The sequence below is a fragment of the Gavialis gangeticus genome, unplaced genomic scaffold, assembly GCF_001723915.1.
Source record: "Gavialis gangeticus isolate Ggan-Ray unplaced genomic scaffold, GavGan_comp1, whole genome shotgun sequence".
NCBI classification, from domain to species: Eukaryota; Metazoa; Chordata; order Crocodylia; family Gavialidae; genus Gavialis; species Gavialis gangeticus.
In genome coordinates, this window is record NW_017729004.1 from 41,504,343 (window position 1) to 41,509,992 (window position 5,650).

At 44.0% G+C, this 5,650-nt stretch overlaps 1 long non-coding RNA gene across 1 annotated transcript in view; it reads left to right on the forward strand.

Annotated features, from left to right (window-relative positions):
• Positions 1 to 711: 711 nt before the first annotated feature.
• The window catches only part of LOC109291492, an 11,844-nt gene continuing 6,905 nt past the window's right edge, over positions 712 to 5,650 (forward strand). Inside the window, exons 1-2 of the long non-coding RNA XR_002095865.1 lie at positions 712 to 799; positions 1,756 to 1,797. This is a non-coding gene — a long non-coding RNA (uncharacterized LOC109291492). The remainder of the gene's footprint in view (positions 800 to 1,755; positions 1,798 to 5,650) is intronic.

Consider the following 5,650-nt stretch of genomic DNA (forward strand, 5'->3'; position numbering starts at 1 on the left):
GTACCTTCCAAATCTGTGATCATAGTGGTGAGTACAGATTGGGCAATTATACATGTAAAGAGCTATTTAGACACCTAATTGGCTATTTGCTTACACAGTTGTTTAATTTGTAATCATGAGTACAAAAACTATGCTCTTAAATATCTCTCTGCAACCATATATGTATTTCAGCTTGCAGGGTTTGGACCTCCTGTATTAAAAAATGGATTTGCAAGTGAATCATTCAAGCAGATTAGGCGTTATTACTTTTGGCTGCATTTCATAATTCTGTTTCTGATTTGGTGTTGCTTAATTATTGCTGAGATAACATGAAAATAACCATATTAAAATTGTTGAATAATAAACAATTGTGTTTAAAAGAGATACCGTAAGGCGATAGTTGTTGTTCAGACCACATCTAGTGGAAAGATTAAATTTGAGACTGAGATCTTATTGCTGTATGTTCAGAACTTGGGAACACAAATCCCCTTTGCACTGAATGCTAAGCCCTGTCCTGCAAGATGGTAAATTTAGGGAAAGCTGAAGGCATCCAACACATCACATTATCAAATCCAGTAATTGCTTTCTAATCATGAGCCAAAGTTCATGAAATCATAATAAACCTTGGTGCTGAAGGAAGGATGCTACTAAGTCAAGTTAATGATCACATTTGATTTTCAGCACTCAGTGAAACCATGTTGTTAGTTAAGGGCTTCTTTATTGTACAGTGAGCTGTGATGGGTGGAGCCATATGCCTCAGCAAAAGCTCACGGAGATATTTAAATTCACACCTGTGGGAGCTGCGCTACCCTGCAGGATGGTAAGCAGCATGCTGGGACATGGTTTTGATCCTCTTTGGAGAGGCTAGCATTCCTCTGGGGCACTACGGGGGGTGGTGCTTGAGTACCAAGCACAAGGACAGAAAGGGCATGTCCACATCAAGTCTCACACTGCAACGGAGCATTGCCCTGGACACAAGTCTCACACATTCTCTCCTACTCTGTCTGTACCACGTGCAAAAATAAGGTCACATGTGAAGCCTGATAACTGGGTTCAAAAGGGGACTGGACACATTCATGGGGAACAGGTATATTAGTGGGTATTCAATGTAGTAATTAATACGGTGGAGCTTCAAATTTAGGACTTCCTAGGTCTCCGAATGCTGGAAGTTCAAGGGAGATTAATATTTCTGCATATACCCTGCTTAAGAACCCATCCCTTTGCATCCACACTCTACCACTAAAGAGACAATATACTGGGCTACATGGATCTGTGGTTTGACCCTCCGTGGCATTTCTTACATTCTTATGTTTTTGGCATGTGCCCAGTCCTGCTTTCTAGCTCTCCATATTGGGTTTGCCACATTGAGTGGACCCAGCATTGCTCCAATAGCAGTTACACAACATTTCTTTGGCATGCAGCATGCACAAAGTGAGAGCCTGTGGGTGAAGCATATTTCATGGTGATGTTTCTTATCATGCTCCAGCCCAAACTGTTTATGCTCAGCCTTTCCACATCCCTCTCCAAGGTGATGGAGAACCTGCCCACTCTATATTAGTATATACCTGTGTAAGCACCAGCTACACCAAATATCTGTGGCTTAGGGCCTCGTTACATGTTCCACTTTGAGCTGATCAAATTGTTGTTCGGTGTTCGTGTTAGCTCAAGTCTGGAGCAGACACATCTTAAGGCTAAAACCCTTCGCTGACTGTTCCCTACCTGCACAACTGTAACTTACCACTAGAGCAGTGGTTTTCAATCTTCTTTCATTTGCAGACCACTAAAATTTTCAACTGGAGGTACAGATCCCTTTCAACGGTAAGTGTGGGTCTTTACATACTTTTGATCAATCATAGTCATATTTCATGGAACCCTTAGACATAATCTGCAGACCCCCCAGGGATCTGCTGACCACAGTTTGAAAACCACTGCACCAAAGGACTAGAAAGCAGGGGCCTAATTAGGAGCTACAGCTGTGAGTTGCCACTACAGGGCTGGTGAGCCAGGACAGGCTTCTACTTCTGTTCTGGAAGGGGTGGGGGGACATGAAGCTGGGAGGCAGAGAGTTAAAGAGATGGTGGTGGGTAATGAAATGGGAGGTGGCAAGGAAATGGGGGATGGTGAAATGAAAGAAGCCTTTCACTGTAGGATAAAATAAAAAGTAAAAAAGGAATTTAAAAATAAAGAGGAAGAAATTAAAAAAGGTCTCATGTTTTAAGAAATTGGGATTGGGTTGTGGGTGGGGGTGATAGTCATGCTTCCTGGGGTGGTTGTGAGGTGGGAGGGATGAGGGAAGGCACTTTTGGGGGAGCTACTGCCCCTGTCCCAGGAAGGAAGCCCCAGCTTTCAAGCATTCAATCCAGCCCCCTACCTTGTTGTCCACTCATCCCTCTTGGACACATCCGTGCCCTGCGACCTGGCTAGCTAACATATGCTTTGCAAGCTGTTTCCGTAGGGTTGCACCCCTGGGGGTGGGAGTTGGCTTGGTGTCAGAACTGCCCCCTCAGCAGTAGAGTTTAGGAGGTAGAAACTAAAAGTTTGCCTGCACAGAACAGAAGGGTCAGGGAGAAGATACTGCATCCTGGGATGCTTAAGGACTGCAACTTGGGTGGCACATCTATGGGGAGTGGCCATGCAGTAATGGAGCATGAGCTGGGTAACAGGGGTGAGAAAGAAACCTGCCCTGTAGAGGTTAACTTTAAGCTGCCTACAGTGTGCTTAAAGCTAGTTTCACCAGACAATCCAGGGGTTAAGAACTCCAGGAGCTGCCTAAAATTAATATGTAACAAGGCCCTTAGCTGCAACCTGGAAGTGGGCTATGATCAGGTAAGAGTCTGCCCTATGCCAGTGAGAGGTTTAGAAATGACACAGTCTGTAGTAGAGACTACAGCGCAGCCTCGGTCTGCATGTGGTCTATCAACGCCGTCCCTATCAGAGAAATGAAGAATTCTAATTCCATTGCTGGCCTAGACCTGGGGCTGCATTTGTCCCTAAGGCAGACTAACTAATCAGTGGAGTTCTCCCTTAAGTATTCTGGAAATGAGGGAGGATAAAGAAGGTGATTAGTCCTGCAACATGTACATGTTAATGTAATTGACATTGATTGAACTGGTGTTGTTCTAAAATACAAATTCAATAAAAAATGAACTGCCAATATCCTCTCTGCCACTGGTACATTTTAGCTATTCAGAGGCACAGCAATTTGCAGGCAGAGAGAAATTAGATAGGCTGGATCAATCACTTTGCTGCTTGCATTAAAGCACACTGGAGGGGGACTCCAGTCCAGGATGTGAAAAGCAGGCAGCTAACACTGTATGGGGGAGGGGCAAGAGAAATAACATTTATTTGTATTTTATGTTCTGCTGCCTAACCATTCCTGGTGCACACACTAGTAGGGACAGCTAAGCACAATTCAGATTCACCACTCATTCTTATACTTTTGGCCCAGTTTTCTATTGCCATGTTCTGTGCCTGGTTATTCACCTCTGAGCAGAGTGAAATGCTACCAAATCAAAATGGCAGCTGATTACCCCTCCTTTGCCCTTGCACAGGGCATGTGGAAGTGATCAAACACAGTGCAGGCAAAGGAAGGCTGGGGAAATAAGATCCTTGATCTTCTTCCTTTGCCCAGATTCTTTTCAATAAAGGCTTGGTCCACGGCTCCATAGAGCCAATAGCGACAAGCTTTCCTCAGCTTGGAAACAAAATCACCCTGTTGGAGGCATTTTATTTTTTAGATCTGTAGTGCTAAAATATAAAATCATTGTCCCAGTGTGCTTCTGTTACCACTTCCCACAGTGACAATACAGAGCAGACAAGGCATCTAGGCTAAGAACAGGTCAGCATGCCTCCCCATAGACTTCCGTAAAAGCCAATTAGGCTGTTACTTGATTTTCCTTTTCTCTTCCTGATGTACAAGCAGCAGCAGTTAAAAATCTCCCCTAACTATGTTATGTTAATTTTAAAGTAAAATCTGTATGCATTGTTGTCTAACTGCTTTGTTGTTAACATGACATCAGGCTTCAGCCTGCAAACAGCCTGCATCCAAGGAAGGGTCACTCATCAAAAGCGCAAGGTCTCGTTAAACAAGGGGGTGGGGAGGAAGCTGACCCGCCTTTCTGGTGGTGCTACTCTGTGCTGAAGCAGATGCAGCAGCATGTATGTAGGCGGGTGAAGAAGAGAGACGCTCGTGGTCCAGACTGCTCTGCTAATATTTATTTGAGCTCTAACCATTTCTTAACTCAGCCTGTCTTGAACAGCAGCTTGAGGGACAAGCAGAGTATCACATAATGCCTACGCTGGCAGAGGCTGAGCAGTCAGCCAGGCAGATTTGATACGCAGAAACAAAATTAACCCTTTCAAATGCCAGGCCATTTAAGCAGCTTGATAATTAAGTACCTTCATAGTCCTAGGTTTGAACTATTTCAGAATTATGTATAGAAGTATATACTTTTATATGCGCATGTGTGTATTATTAGCATTTGCTTTTCTGGTGCCATTTTTGTTATGTGATTCTACAGGAGGTGTCCTACATATGCATTATGTGCATTAGGGATGCGCAGTGGAGCCAATGAGAACTCAGCATAGGGGAGTTCTGCTTGCAGAATTAGACCTGCCAATTTTGATTCGTCTCATCTCCCAGGTGCACGGTCTTTGCGATGGCCTACTTGCTGCATGTGGCCAAATGATATATTGCTTCACTATGGCATTTAGATGGAAAATATCCTCAAGGAACTCCATGTTGCCATTAGCAAGGAACATTCCCTCCCACCTATAGAACTGACTTAGCTCCGTAGCAGGGCTCCCACTTTTCAGACAGAGTCAAGAAAACCTCAGCATCTGCTAATGGCTGAAGGAGATGAACAGCAGCACTCTTGTATGGAAATGATACCCAAGATACACTGTCACAACACTGGTTGAGTTCCACTGCTGGAAATGGATCCCAGCCAGCCATTGGAGTTATTCTGACACACCTTTATCCTGAGCTATAGGTGGGAACAGAAGCAGAAACATCATGAAAAAGCTTCTATCAAATACCAGCACTTTTCACAGCAGTCTTTTAACTAAGTCTGCCCCTACCAGATTTCCAGGTTCCTATTTTGAAGAATGAAGAAACTTTGTTCAGAAACTAACTCATGGTTATTTATACATTAGGTTGCTTCAGTTGTGCCTAAAGGCACCCAGGAAAGGAAATAAGTACATAGCTTTGTTTCATTCTCTATTTTTTCTGCATTTTTGTTAGAAAAATAATAGTGGAGGGAAAAATAATGGTTCAGTAGCCCTTTTGCTGATCATTAAGGCTAAGTACAGACCAGTGGCAACATGTCGGGGGTGCATGTGCACCCCCTGAGAGTGCCGGTGCCCCCCCAGACAGGCCGTGCTCGTCACTTAGGCGACGGGCAGAGGGGGCAGGCAGGAGCGCCTTAAACTAGTTTATGTGTAACTTGTGTCCTTAGCCTAATAGTAGGAAACAAGATCATCCCAACCAGTATTTAAAAGGGCTGTATTGTCAAGTGATGCACTAACTTCAACCAAAGCTTCTACTAACTTCAGTGGAAGCCCTCTGCTGGCATCTGGGTCTGGAATTCAGTCTATTGTAATCAAATACCATGGGTTTTTCTCCATGGGGACCTTACTGAAAAATAAATTAGAGGGTGGATTTAAAGCAAAG